This window comes from Eubalaena glacialis, chromosome X (assembly GCF_028564815.1).
Source record: "Eubalaena glacialis isolate mEubGla1 chromosome X, mEubGla1.1.hap2.+ XY, whole genome shotgun sequence".
Classification (NCBI taxonomy): Eukaryota; Metazoa; Chordata; class Mammalia; order Artiodactyla; family Balaenidae; genus Eubalaena; species Eubalaena glacialis.
The window spans coordinates 28,630,038-28,646,252 of NC_083736.1; the positions used below are offsets into that span (position 1 = coordinate 28,630,038).

General features: G+C 40.5%; 1 protein-coding gene across 7 annotated transcripts in view; it reads right to left on the reverse strand.

Annotated features, from left to right (window-relative positions):
- DMD (dystrophin) overlaps positions 1-16,215 on the reverse strand; it is a 1,714,964-nt gene that overhangs the window by 112,587 nt on the left and 1,586,162 nt on the right. The gene's annotated exons all lie outside the window — the stretch shown is intronic.

Sequence of the window (16,215 nt, forward strand, 5' to 3'; positions counted from 1 at the left end):
ATGTCTTTTTGCTCTTTGACAATCAGGAAAGCTAAGTTCTGTGAGGGACGACAGTGACATAGCCTGCAGGGAGCTCATGTAGTCCTTGTTCCCAAGAGGGAAAAGAAGGACAGGTATTTCTTTTTTCTAGACTGTAATCTTGGTTCTATTGTAGTGAATCTTTGCTACACAAGGTGAAAGAGAACAGGGAAGATTTCCCTGAAACAGCTATGAGAATTTAGCAAACAATCAAGTGGCAACATAACATGTTTTTCTGATTATCAAAGTTATACATGCTCACTGTGGAAAACTTAGAAATTAAAGGAAAATATAAAATCAAGTAAACAAATCATCCGTAATCCCATTACGCAAAGATATGCACTGTTAACATTTTGAATATTTCTTACCCAACACAGGCGTGTGTCTGTGTGTGTGAGATGTATTTTAAAATTTAATTGGCACAGTTAACCCTCATTCCAGGCTTAGGTCCACCTGATCCAACAGGTTCCTTCTATTTAACTATTTTGCATTTATCTAGAAAGTAACTAATTCAGCAAAGACAGGATAAAAGAGAGCTGGCTTAAAAAGAAGTTCACAAACTCACATGTGTGTACACACACACATGAACTAATTGGAAGTTTTTGCTCAAGAATTTGGATGCAAGCTAAACATACAAAAATGATACTAGATGTCAACAAGAAAAGTTGCGAATCCGTATCAGAATGGATATTTGTTTCTGTACGTATTCTGTACTAATGAAGATACTGCTATTCTAAAAGAGATTAAAATAAGTAAAATAAAATTGGGACTAAAATAAACATTTAGCTTTATATTCTAAGGTGCAATCATTCTAATATTCTGCACGTATTAACAGCTCAACCATTTCTGCTACAGTGCTTTCTACTGTCACCTGTCTATCAAGCCCCAACTCACCTCACCTAGCAGAAATCTATATTTAGATGATGCCCTCACTCAATTTTGCGTAAGCCTTGATATACGCCAAGCTATATTTCTTTTCTTGCATTTTTGTGTACTTATGTTTCATAAACCCAGCTCCAAAAAGCTCCTTGAAGACAAGTACTCCGTCCCCTACTTCTGTCGTATTTCCCAGTGACTTAACATACAACTGCTCTCTGAAAAAACAGGTCTAATACAGCTCAGGGACTGACTGACAAACTGAATGAATATGTGAACAAAAGAATGAAAAAAAGAAAAAATATACTGGCAAACATGACTAACTGCCATAATCAAATGGCACCCACAGAACCAATTCTAACTGGAGGTTAAGAAAGGGAAATAATTTAATCCATATCCAAGCTGCTTGGGTCAACATTATTAGATTGATGGCCTTCGCAGAGACCGAATAAAACAACCTAAATTGAAATTAGGGGAAAGAAAAACAATGTCTGTAATTTACTTTAAAATATTCAACGTAAAAACCAAAAAGACTGACAATACTAAATGTTGGCAAGGATGTGGAGCAACTGGAACTCTCAGACACTGTTGGTGGGAATATAAAATAGTACGACTACTTTGGAAAACCAGGTTAGCAATTTCTCAGGAAATTAAACATACATCTACCTTATGACCCAAAATTCGACTCCTAGATATTCAGCCAAAAGAAATAAAAACACGTCCACAAAAAGATGTGTACGTGAATGTGCATAGTAGCTTTAATTCATAATAGCCAAAAACTGGGAAGAAAACTAGAGTAGAATGAATAAACAAATTGTGGCGTAGTCACACAACAGGATACTACTCTGTAATAAAAAGGAACTAACTACTGATAAAGCAACAGTGTGAGCTGATCTGAAAAACATTACCCTGGGTAAAAGCAGTCAGACACAAAGAGTAAAAAAAAAAAAAAAATACTGTTTGATTCCGCTTATATGAAATTCTCGAAGAGGTAAATCTCACCTATACACTGACAGAACGCAGATAGATGGTAGCCGGGAGCGGGGACGGGGTGGGTAACTAATTGAAAGGAACACAGGGGTATTTTTTAGGTGATTGAAATGTTATATATCTTGATTGATATGAAGGTTATTTGAGTGCATACGTCTGTCAAAAACTCAAACTGTACACTTAAAATGGGTACATTTTATTGTGTTTAAAGTATGCCTTAATAAAGTAGATTTTAAGAGTTAAAGAAACCCTCACAGGGACCGTACAATATGAAGTATGTGTGTGTTAGCTTAGCTACATTGCAGAGGCGGTCAGTTGTCTTAATCAGGAAAGCACACTCCAGGGGTGGTTGGCTAGCAATTAATCAAAAAGCCTCACTCCAGAGCCCCCACTGTTAAGTGCTTCAGCTATATTTAGCTCTTGTTACACCTAAAATCCTATTAATACACCTAGTATCCAAATTAATGTTGGATGGGCTTGTGTTAGTGATATTAGTGGTTTACAAAATACCAGGACTGTTGAAAAGGGTTTAGAATAGAAACATTCCCTGCCCTTACATTAACAGGGTGTGGGAAGAATCTAGCAGGCCCTCCACCTTTCAAAATGGTGCCCTAGGCCGGATTCCAAAATCTCCAGCTGTAGCTCATTGGATTCTTGGTTGCCTGAATTCAATTAGATGGCTGGCAAAATCCTGCTGTTACAGCAGGGGTTTGCCAACTTGAGCGTACACCAGAATCACCTGGAGGGCTAGTTAAAAATACATATTCCCAAGCCCCATGCTCAGATGTTCTGATTACGCAGGTCTGGAGAGGGCCTGAGAATCTGCATCTCTAACAAGTTTCTAGGTGCTCGATGCTGCTGGTCCAGAGACCACACTTTGAGAACCACTGTGTTAAGGACTGTGGCAAGTGTGGATTGTGAGGCTCTCCCGCCAAACGCTCAAAAAGGCAGGGCTGTGACTTCACTGTGCCTTGGGCACAGGCTTTAAAATTGTTCTCTGCTCTGTGGCTAGTAAGTGTTCATATGTGACAGCTTGTTCTGAGACTTGCTTTCATCATGAACCTGGTAGCCAAGATGTGGATAAGAAGGCAGCCCTCACCTATGTCTTAACCACGGGTGGCTACCAACACCTACGTACCCCAGAGAACCTGGGCAGATCCTTTTTACCCAACTTATGATTCGAGGGCCAACAGCACCAGCACCTCTTTGGACCTTGTTAGGAATGCAGAATCTCAGGCCCCACCCAGCTCTAAGAATCAGAATCAACATTTTAACAAGATCCCCAGGTGATTCATATGCACCTTCAAGTGCAATGGAGTCTTTAATTGTACATTTTAATACAGTTTCTTGTTCCGTGTTGTTAAAGTGCAAGTATAAACTCTGTACAGAGACCTGTGTGGGCTTTTGTTTTTGTCTTTCTACATTCCATTTTGTGGGCTTTCAGGGTATTTAATGACTATTACAGTCAATTTGACCAAAGACTCACCTCTGGGATATATTTGTGGGTCTCTTGTTTATGATGAATGCCAATAAAAGGTATTCGATAAGTTAAAAGTATCTACCCTGTCCGATTTTCCTGGATCTATTCAGAATTCAGGACAAATGGTCTAAATGAGGTCAGAAGCTCCATCCAATCCTCACAGTTTGTATCAAGAATTGGCAAATTCCAGGAGCTAGAGATCCAAGTGGGAGAGGCAAGGATGATCTGATTCTTTCAGGGCGTGGTTCACGGTAGAATACTGTCAGAGACAAGCATCTGGAACATTCCTGCTCTAGCAGTGCTCTCAGCTTCCCTAAAGCAGTTCAAACTTTCTTCCCTTTCAAATCCTTCTAACTATGGCACATTCTGCCTGGCGTTAATCCACTCTGACACCCTTTCAAGCATACCCCCAAACACAATGCAGAGAACAAGACTTCTGCCACCAGTTTTCTATGTACCACAGTCCAACCCATTATCAAACAGTGACTCAGGAAGGCCAAAAGAGAGTAGCAGGGAAAATGTCTAGTTTTCAACATAATGCAACAGAAGCCATACAAACTTATATCCAGTAACCATCAGTGAACTGCAACGGAGTTCTGGTGCCCTGTAAGTCCTACTCCAGAGAGTTAACCATCTGTGTTGTCTGAAACCGCCCTCTGGCTTACAGCTGGAAGAGATAAGTCTCCGCCGCCTTGTGAAAATGTGTAGGATACACACTGAAACCTCAAGATGAGGTACAGCTGCGGACAATGTGACACTGTCCGGGCTGAGGCTGGAGCTGATCTCGTAGCTAAAGTATGCATGCAGCATAAAACTTCAAGTCCCGATCCCCATCCCCCGTGGGAGGCCGGCCTCCACTTTCCCTGGGAGCTGCCTTTTCAGGACTTTGGCCCAAGTTGTGATGAGCTCACTAGCTCTCACAACCGGAACTCAAGAGGCGTGAGACGATCCAAGAAACGAGTCACACGACGTTTGCATGGCAGCTGGTAGAGAGCGCACTTGGAAGGATAAACATGCTGAACTGTACATTCCTCTTCATGACTTGAATTATTTTATCCAGGGCTGGTTCTGGCCTAAAAATGGAGAAATCTAGAAACTCAAGGAACAAGGGGAAATATTATACCATCTACGCTCTCAAGTTGAATCACCAGCTACTGAAGTGATGGTCCATTTGACTTTTATTTTGAGGCACAAAACAAATAACAGGTTTTGCTGCACCTTTCTTTGGCCTATGAATTTCCCTTGACTTTGGTAAGTATTTCTGTTACATGACTTTTACTTTCATTCTGTGGAAGGTAGTGGTGGAAGGTGTCAAATTCACCAGAAAAGAGGAATGACCGATCAAGTTTGAGCCATAAACCTACACATTGTTGGACTCGCTCTTGCAAAACGACTGAAAAACACCGCAGCATTTTAAAGTTATGGGAAATTTTGGAAAATATTATGGAAATAAAACATTAAGGCCCTTCATTTCAATTTTACAGCTGGTTTCTGCCTTTTAATCATACTTCAAAAATCCTGCTACCCATGACTGAACTGAGGTCTAGAATTTAAAACAAGGAGTATTTCGGTCCAGCTTTCCAATGCCTTGTGGGCACTTTTTAGAAAGGCCCAAAGTTTCAGTATGTTTATCTATATTAGGTAGAAAGAATGACAATGACCCCATAAATGTAATGAGTGGAAAGAGCTGGATGGCTGAAGATTATCCCAACAGATGAATTCGTGGTGTGGTCTTTGTTTCCTACCGACTCTATTTCCCAGCAGAAATGTATTCCAAATCCCTCAGGTGATCATGAGTGAAAAATAAAATCTAGAGGAAGTATGATTTTTTGGGGGTATAGTTCCAACTTCAGTGTTGGCATACAATGTGAATTAAACTACTGCATGTCCATTTTAACAATTCTCCAAATTTTCTAAAGAAGCCACAACAAGGTAGTCTCCCCCTACACTAATATAATATATAGAAAGGCAGTAGATTTTAAAATATTAATATAATAATATATCTCTGATTCCCCAGCCTCACTCTTCCTATAGCGTTCTAATGGACTCTCCACACGACAAGTATTATTCTTATCAGTTCAAACTCACTAGAACAGACAAGAGCCACGGACAGGCCTTTATGAGGCTTGAGATAAACTGAGTAATTTAAACCAAGTCTGGCTTGAAAGCAAATTAAGCCAAGATATCCAGGCTTCAGAAGCTTTAGAGTACAAAGTAGAATTGTGGGGAACTCTTCAAGAACTCTTCAATAATACGGAGGATTTCTGGAACATATCTTTAAAGAATTAGCCGAGAGAGAGGAGGTACATTAACACATGACACTTGGTCTATAATTTTTGAGATATATTTGAGGCCTTTTACAATCTACACTCATTAAAACCTCAACATCAACACTGAGCTTTACTTAAGTGGGGAAAAAATAAACCTACATAGAGATAAATAGGAATGACACATTCATACTTGTATGAACTGCAGATAGCTGAGTCTGTGAATTTATAATTACCATCAAGTTGTTTCCAGGTGTGAAATGGTATTACTTATTTGCTACCAGTTATTCTCTAGAATTCTTCTGAAAAATGAAGAGAAGCAATAAAGTATCCGGGGTAGCACAAATGTGGAAGACTTAGAATTGTGAAAGAGAGACACAAACCGACCCAAACCAAAAATAAAAAAATAGGGAAGTTCAACTGTGAAGTAAAAGAGAGCACCAAATCCTGACTGTGGGCTGTTCAAGGGCTTTCTGGCTCCCTCCTCTTGCTTGGCCTTCCTCAGCTCAATCTCACTACTTCTTAGCAACACTGTTCTAAGAGTTGAAGAGTTGAAATTCAAATTAGCTTTGCTTTCTTGTTTGCTGCTCTGGTAAAAGGTTTGTTGAGAAAGCAGTTTCTATAACAAATGGCCAATGTAAAGTTCTGCAGGGGGGGGAGACACTGTGTATCTTAAATACTATTTCTGGGCCTGACTTCTCCCCCGGATAATGGAGAGGGGACTCCTGTGGACACTGCTGCACCATGTTCCTTCTACTTAAGCTTCAAATCAGAAAGGATTTGGGCTCTAATTCTCAAAGCCTTGTCCACCAAAAAATAAATGTAAAATAATATTAACGATTCAGAAAGACTCTTTAGGCAAAACTGGTTTATAGCTTTTTAAAAGACATCCACCAAATAAAAACAAACACACAGACAGAGAGAACAGAGTAGTGGTTACTAGAAGGCAAGGCAGGGAGGGGAAAATGGGTAAAGAAGGTCAACTGTGTGGTGATGGAGGGAAACTAAATTTTTGGTGCTGAGCACACCGTAGGGTATACAGAAGTAGAAATAGAATGTGTACACTTGAAACTCATTTAATGTTATAAATCAATGTTACTCAAGGAAAAAAAATTTTTAAAAAGACATCCATCTATTCATAATCCTTCCACCTATCTTTTCAACGCTTATCGAGAGTGAGCACATAGGGAAACACAGGCCAGGAAGGCCTCTCTGAGAAAGTGACATTTAAGCAAAGATCTGAAGGGTGATGGGAGTTAGCCAGGCGAAGAGTAGGAAGAGCAAAGCGAGACGAAGGGTCAGCATGTTCAAAAAAGGCCCTTAAGCGGCTTCCCTGGTGGTGCAGTGGTTGAGAATCTGCCTGCCAATGCAGGGGACACGGGTTCGAGCCCTGGTCTGGGAAGATCCCACATGCCGCGGAGCAACTGGGCCCGTGAGCCACAACTACTGAGCCTGCGCGTCTGGAGCCTGTGCTCCACAACAAGAGAGGCCGCGACAGTGAGAGGCCCGCGCACCGCGATGAAGAGTGGCCCCCGCTCGCCGCAACTAGAGAAAGCCCTCGCACAGAAACGAAGACCCAACACAGCCAAAAATAAATAAATAAATAAATACATAATTTAAAAAAAAAAAAAAGGCCCTTAAGCAGAGAAAAGTGTAGACCATTGAGAATCCTAAGAAGGCCCAGACTGCTGAAATCTCAGAGCGCAAGGATGAAGAATGACCCCAGGTAGGCAGGGGGAGGCCCACTGTAGGGCCCTGCGCTTCATGTTAAGGACTTAGGTCTTGGGACTTCCAGCTAAACGTGGCAGATGGAACAGACTCGTGTATTTCTCATGTCAAACTACTAGGATGACAGAAAGAGAATTAAAAATGACATCTACCTAAAAGAAAAGAGACAAAACTGGAGAGGAGATGAGAAGAGACTCCAGTGTCTTGGAAGCTTGGAAGATGACCTGATAGTAGCTGATTCAGGAGAAATCCCAAGCCTAAATTCATGTGAGGGGAAGAGGGGCAGTTGGGGCACTAACAAGAAGCATATGCCCATTTACGCAGCCAAGAAGTCACAGAAATTAGAGGCCTCGGGTTCTTCTGAGGGCTGTGATGTGGCTGAAAATGCAGGGAGTAGTTGCAACTCTTTAGAGCCCTCAACACCTTCTCCCCCAGCCCATGCAGCCAAGGATGCAGCCAAGCATCCTAGCCACCCCTGGCTTCACCCTGACAGAAGGCTGGAGGGTTGATCTCAGAAGAAGCTGCACCAGACACGGAGGCATCAGAAGTAACTAAACCTGGGAGTGACGTAAGGCACCTAAAACAGAGGGATCAAGTGCCATGGCACTCAAAGAATGTAAATCCTTAACTTCATTCCCTACTCCCGAATTCCGTATTGTGCCTTTTCTCCTTCGGTCAACTCACTGAAAAAGCTATTCCACCCAAGCACTTCCTTATTTGCCATCCTTAATGGTCAGAAGAAACGTCAATCGGCAAGGTCTCTAAACTGATCCTCTATCTCTGATCAGCCTTCCCTGTCATCTTCTTCATGCTCCAATTAGAAACACAGCAAATCAAGCCAATGCTCTTTCCTTCTGGTCTCCTTCGTAACAAGAGACTAACAGTCACAGAGTCCACTCTCATCACTGGGCTGAACGATATTATTCCCTTTCTCTGACTCAGAACCTTCAGTCACTGGTCTCCCGTGTGTTCCTTGAGCCTTAACACGGGCAACTCAACTAACCGACGCAACTATCAGAACTCCGCAAACTTATAAAATTACCCCAGTCTCCTTCAACTCTCTTCTACACTTCATTAACCGTCCTTTCCACACTCTCTTCACAAATGAACACACATCCCAGATTCTCTAGGGCACAGACAGTTTAATTAAATTTTACTCTGTATAATAAAGGTGAGACATTTTTAAATGATCACATGTGACTTGATTTTCATACCTTTTACAATTTTTCATATAACCAAATTCACAAACAGTTTTTAAAACTTTTGTGCCCTATTTGTCGGGGGCTGGAAAAACATACTTTCTTTGTAATAGGGTTGACACTACCTATTTCAAATCTACCATCCCTTCTCACAGTTGGGGAATCTGTGGTAAATCTATTTTCATGATAAAAATAAACAGCAGTAAGTGTCCATTTCCTTTAATGCTAGCCTCATCTTTCAATGATTTCTCCGGTAACCACAGACCATAGGGCACAAACTGGCTGAATTTAGTCTGCAGACCTGTTTTTTGTTTTTGTTTATTTGGTTGGTTTGGGCTCCCGTAATGGTTTTTTAAATTGTTGAATGATTTGCCAACAGTTAAAAATCTGGAGACTTCCCATCGTCTTGCTTCTCTGGAAGAACCTAAAGACTCACCTTCCTGCATGTCAGTGGGGGAAGCTGAGGCCCAATTAGCCCCAAGAGAAGCTTTTCAGGTTGACCCACTTCCCACCCAGCCGCCTTCAGTCATTGAAATGACCAGTTTGGCCCCAGGAGGCGTTTCTTTTTGGAGTTCTGCCTCAGCCAGACCACTTCCTATTCTCCCCCCAAATTTACTTCCACCCTCTTTTTCATGTCTATGTCAAAGCTTTTACTGTCGAGTTCCTCCAATAACTAGCTGTTATCTGGCTTTCACTCAAATTACGCTGTGGAAACATTTCTTACTGGGTTTTCCAAAAATTTCCCAGCTATTAATTCTTTGGACTCCACCATTTACTAATGCATTCAAACTAAAGGACTGTGCCACCAAAAATACTGCCTCAGTACACTTACTTTTCCAGCACAAGAATATGGGAAGACAGAACCAAAACCCATAACTAGTCTACTGACTGTATATCATGAAGTGACCATTACTTATACATTTAAAAATCATCAATTCACATTTATCTAAGCGCCTATTGTGGGCCTAACTGTATACTAAGCTCAGGGGTGGAAGATTCAGGCTTCTAAAATACTGGGAAAAACACAAAGATAAATATTTCACTCACACAAAAATCAGTATGTATTTTCTTTGGTTATGTGAGCAGGCTTCTGTACATACAGAAACATACACTGCAAAGAGCCTTGTATATATCAGATGCAAAAGTAGTTTCCAACAGGACATAAACTATTCCAGTGGACATTTGTAAGGTTAATGGAATTGAAAATTTTCCATATAAGCCATGTTATTTATGAAATAGTGATTAATTTCTACGTTAGCCCACAAAGGCTTAAGATTTATTTAAATACTCAATATACAATAAAATCTACAGCAATACTGGTAAAAATGAATGATATAACTAACTAGAAGTAGCTTTATCTTTCTTTCTTTTACTTGAGGAAGAAAAGATGAGAAAAGGAAATGGAGACTTCTGGAAAGATTGTGTTGTGTTCAATATCACTGGCACCGAAGGGCAATAAATGTTGGTGCTCAATAAATGGTTTGAATTGAATGAGATTCGGAAAGGAACTTCCCTACTTTTACCAGGTTTAAGCCGTTAGTGACATTGATACCACATCTGATTTCTCTTCAAATAATATCACTTCCCACTGCTCTGGATGAATCACTGGAATAATTCTCTTGCTTACCCCTTACACCCTGAGCTTGGGCTTCTTTTCTGAAACACACATAACATAGATATCAAGACTTTCCCAGACATAAAGGAGTTGGAATAAAAGGAGAAAGAACAAAGGTGATCTAGAGAGAATGCTTGTAATCTAGAAAGTTGACTCAGCTGTATTTAACTGTGGCAGATTGTGTAGGTTGTTTCACGCAATACTCATTTTCAAAGTCTTTCTCCCTGGTCTTTCTCTACTACAAAGTCTGGAGGATCTCAATTCTCTAATCTATAGCCAGTGGCGGCCATGTGGACGTGGTTTTGGTCAATGCTTGACAAGATATCTGCAGGGAAGGGTTTCCTTTTCCAAAATGAAAGACAAAGAGCCTGAGAGGGAGAAGGTCCTTTCTCCTTCCTGCCTGAGGGGCAGCAGTCATTAAGCAACTGGGAGGTCAAAGGTCACTCACTAAAGATACTACAGCAGAACAAAGGCCCAGATCTCTGATGGCATCACTGAACTCTTCCTTAGCTCTCTACTGTCTCCAGACTTCTTGTTATACAAAAAACATCAACCCCTATCTATGTGGTTAAGATACAGCTGGTCAGGTATTTTGTTACTTGCAGCAAATGTACTTCTGACACATTAATTGAACTATAAGCAACAAAATGCAGAATACCAAGTAGAGAGCACCATCCTTCCCTTGCAATCCTCCTCGGGGCAGAGGAACAAAGCAGTAAGATCTTGGATCACAGGGTTCCCCATTCTTGCTACCAAGCGGTGTCATGGATGCAGGACAGCTTGACAGTTAACTTAATGTTTAAAACAATGTTACAGTAGACGGCTTACATGGCTAAGGCACTCTTCCAGACATAAATAGATCTGCGGAGCATCTAACTAGACATTTGTTTTGCATGGGACTATCACAAATCTGATTTGGCCCAGATATGAGGATTAGAATTTTTAAGTATACAAGTTATTTCTCTGAAAATTAATGTCTACATATACATGAACACTTATAAGTAACTAATTTTTCATTAACTCTTTAGACACGTTTATATCTTTATCTCTTCATTGGTGCAAAATCTCCTTAAAGCCAAGTAGCATCTTTCCTTACTCATCGCTCTTAAGATAAATGTTATTTAAAAAATGTTAAGCTTTGGTAACTTTCAACTATTCAGAAGTCTTAAAACTCAGATTAAGATTTCGTAGTCTATCCTTTATCTAAGAGTGTAAGTTTTAGGTTCTAATTGAAAATGATTTGCATCCTGTCTGCCTCTCTCCATTCTCTGGTCCCCAATTCCCACACACCCCCAGTATCCATTCCCCGCAATACCACTGTGAATAAAATAGATGCCAAAGTGGACCTCAGTGGAAATCTGACCTTAAGTACCATGGGAAAAACAAATTAACCTTTTGCAAAACTCTTTTTTTGGAACGTTCCTGCCTTAGGCTGGTACTCACCGTTTAATCTTATTAGGGAAAATAAATTGTTTCGGTTTTTATTATTGTTGTTGTTATTTGAGAGGTGGAAGAAGATAATTTGTTAAATCCTTAAGCACGAATAGTTAGTCCAAGATAGTACACAGTTCAAGATATGTAAGTGGCCAGGAACATGATAAAATGTGCTTGTTTCTGTGTTGTGTATACTCTAGCTGGGGAGAGGAATAGGTGGGACATGACTCAAACTGACCATGTATCCAGAAGTCTCATGATAGTATGATATTTATAAAAATGAAGTATGTTTCAGTTTTATGTGTTACTTTTTCTGGAGACTAGATACTAGTGATTAGATCCTTTTAAAGATACTAATATAGAAATCATTCTTAAAAAAGACAAAAAAGACCCACCACTTAGCTGCAGCTCTTATAAAATTAATCAGTGGCAGGAGCTTTTCATTAGATAATGGACTGCCTTGTCCCCTGACATAGACTGAGTTGCTTTTAATAAGAAAGGATGCCTTAGGGAGAGATCCGCATTCACCCATCTATGTGTCTAGACAATACATTTGAATCAAGAAATGAAATTTTCATGTTAGTGGGAAAAGACTCTTCTTTATCACCTCAAAACTCTGATGTAGTTGGAAGTTGCCTGATATGAAGCACGTCCTCCCTCATTTGACCCGTTTGAGGGTTCAGTCCAAGAATTAGGCAGACTCTGAGTTCCTCTGCACATCTCCTAGATGGCTCTGAAGTCTCACAAGTGAGTGTTCCCCTTTCCCTTTTCAGTAGCCATGTCCAGGCTCCCCCCACCCGCTTTTTATTGACTCCTACTGCACAGAAGGCGGGAACCATTCCCCCCTTCTCGACCTCTTATCTCAGCTTTCACTGATTCTGACCCAGCCTTTATTCTCCTTTGACTCCTGGACAAAACTACTTGGGGACAACCTTAAAGCAGCCTTTTTAAAAAATGTAGGTGACTCTTACTTCAACCCTTTTTGTACCCAAGTATTCCCTATAGAGTTTAAGAGAAAAATGGAAGTGGTGAGCCGATGGCAAAAGGGACGCTAACATTCACTGAGCGCTCAAGGGCAGATGGTGTTGTACCTCATGCCACTGAGTCCTCACAATGCCCTGAGTTCCATATCACCAACCTCATTCAAGATCAGAAAAATGAGGCTCACAGATCTTTAGTAACTTCCCTAAGGTTGCATCCCAGAGCCTGGATTCAAGGCCAAATCTTTCTGACACCCAAAGCACTTGATGGCCTTCCCCACTCCTCCTCTGTTATAGGAGAAATGGGGCTTCACTTGCCCAGTGTGCTTGTAATCCTAACCAGCATGAGGGTGATGGGTGGTACGCTTGGAAGGACCATGATGCAGGGCAGGGGACAGCGGGTGGGGCAGGTTGAGAGATCACAGAAACCTTCATATAAAGAAAAATGAGGACCAGAGAGAGGGAAGCTGAAAGGTCAGTGGAGTGACCAAAAACGCAACTAGACCTCTTATGATTAAATGTCCAGTTCTTCTTAACCAGAGAAGCTTTGGGAGTAGAGAAATAAACCCCGGCAATGTGAGTTTCTACCCCAGAAGCATTTTGTTCCCATAGAAACACGTAGCTGCATTCTATTCATACCCTGCGGTGCAAGAGGCACTCTGAGGGTTAAATTAGATTTTGTGACTTGGGGACCTAACCACCCTTTATAACACATTTTATTCCAAGCTGTAAGCAACTAACTTACAAATAAACTTTCGGAACACAGCCCGAGGGTAAGTTCAAAAAGGACTAAATCTTGTCTCAAGGCAGGAATGCGGTTCTTGCCTGACTGCTGAGGGATTTAATGGTTACTGGGCAACCAGGAATTAAATTCTTTAGGTAGCTTTAATTTATCTCTACCTACTCCTTATGGGTATTCCTTTGGGGATGAAAAAACTAACAACATTACTTTCTTCAAATAAGAAAATGATACAGCATCTTAGAACTAGAAATCTCTCATTTTAAATCTTCCTTTTCCAGACGAGAAAGCAAAGGACTAGAAAGTTCTTGGTAACTTGTCCTGGGTTCCCTACTCAGAAGACAAACAAGGACTAGGAGCCAAGGGTTCCTCTGTTTTCCCTCCTCCCTGCAGAGAAAGGGTGCTTTAGTTAAATCAATAAAGTAGCTGAGGAACTCAAACAGGCAAATGCCAAAAATTTTCACATAAGCCCGAAGCATCATGTTCCTGTATGTTCCCCCACCTTCTCTTATTTATCATTTTATTTTATTGTAGTAAGAACACTTAACCTCCTAATGCAGCATCCCTTCCCTGACCGAGCCAGAGAACAAAATACAAAGGCTCATTCTCAGCGGGACTTTGAAACTACTCTTTCGGCTTACGGGCTCCCACTTGCTCCCAATTTGAACAGAGACCCTGAATTTCTTCAACCCTGACAAGTATTTGACACGTTCACGTTACATCTGAAAAACGAATTTTCCCTGAAGCCAGCAAGTCCTAATTTTCCCCCGTGAGAGGAGTTTCTAGACCTTGTGATCTTCTTAAATTTTCAAGATTCAGCTCCTTCTAAACCACCCTGACATAGAAAGTCACGACTGTTCGGAGGTGGAGCGTGTTACAGGCAGAAGTCAGGAAGGGAGGACAGGCTCGGTTTCTTTTCAGGAACATCAGCAGTCCAAAGCCCAAAGAAGGCAGCCAGGTCCTAAGCACGCCCTTCAACGTGTCAGCCTATAAAACAGTTCCTCTCCATCCTTCTAGTAATCTTAATTTCTCCATTTAATAATAATAATTTTTGTTTGTTTTAGACATCCGGAGAACCAGTTAGCATTTATACAGTTTTTAATGGTTGTCTAGTTTGACTTAAAGGCCACCAGTTGCCAATTTTGAACCTCTTACATTTATTTCTGGGTTTCTGTCTCATAAAAATACGAATATAACCCTCCATATAACAAATTTTCATAATCTGTCAGGCTGTTATTCTACAGAAGAAAAGTGCTTTAGTTTAGTTATGTAAAAGGTGATGGCATCAAAGAAGAGAACACTGTCTGTTATGGTATCACTGTGTAAATAGGGGCATATTTATGTCTATGTATGATTGTATATACATAAAATATCTACAGAAGGGAACAGAGAACTCTACCATTAATTGCCTCTGGAGAGTGACACTGGGGGATTAATATCAGGGCTGACAGGGAGACTTACTTTTCTCATTACCCAGTTGTATTGTTTCATTTTTTAAAATCATGTGCACATATTACTTAAAAAAATTACTGAGTGTTAAATCTATCTTCTTTTCCATACTTCTCTGTGATTTCGTCCAAATTCTTCGTTTCATCCACTATCTTCCGCAAGAGTACTACTGTATAATGGGAAAACTAATGGCTAGAGAAGAAAAGTCGATGGGTTCTAGCTATGACTTTGCGATAAAAGAACAGTACTTAATGACTGCCATTAATTGGGTGCTTACGATATGTTAGTAATAAATACATACATCCTCGGATAGTATCTCCAACTTTGCTATTGTTGTTTCAGTCCCATCTTACAGACAAGCAAACCAAAGGCCGAAGGATTGAAACTCAAATCTGTTAGACGCTAAAGCCACTCCCCTTAATCGTGAAGCAGTCCCCCAGTGTGCTTGGGCAAGCGACCTTAACTTCCCTAAGCTGCAGTTTCTTCATTGGTAAAGGGAACCTGTTCTGAGGGCTGCTGTGAAGACTACATGAGACATGGTATCTTAAAAGCTCCTAGGAGAGAGATATCCAGGATATCCACTTGCTAGGTAAAAGTTAGGAACCTTACCTGCCCCTAGTATTTCCTATATAAACTGCAATAAAAACACAAGGAATCTTTTTATCACGTTGATGATTCTAAAATACTTTTCTAGTTCCCCTTTCGAAAAGCCATCAGGATAGTTCCTCTTCAAATTGCCACTATCACTTCCCAGGAAGAAAGTTTAGCTCAGGGGCTAAATCACTGAGTTAGGAGTTGAAAGTACATTTAAATCCCAGCTATGCCAAGGGAACAAATTACCCACATTCTCTGAGCCTCATCTGTACAGTGGAGATAATAATATACTTCACAGGGCTTTTGACAAGATTAATGAGAAATATATGCTTATGATATCAAAGTTCATACACCTGTATGAGCTACCCCAAAGAAATCTTTGTAGAAAGATAAATAAGTCCAGAAGTACCTAAAATCAACACAATTCTGATACTTCCTATTGTCCCAATCAATTTGCAATTTCCTCTTTTTGTTCAGTGGTATCACCATTCTCTGGGTCATCAAGGCTGAAAATCTAGAAGGTATCTTATAACTCTTCTCTTTTCTTTAAAACCTACCAATCTGTCATTACTTTCAGACAATTCTACCTTGGAAAGAAAACTTCCAGAGTCATGCCCCCATGTCCTTCCCCCATTGCTATCCTAAGGCCTTTATCATCTCAAGTTTTGCCACAAAGCAAAACAAAACAGAATAACTAATCTCTCCCCTCTCTTCCTTCAACCATCCCATCAAATTCTCATTCCTAAGAACAGGACACGGACTTCATCGTGTCTCTCTTCTAAAGATTCAACATTTTTCCCACTGCCAATCAAATGAAATTTAAACTTCTTGTTCTATAATTTAAGG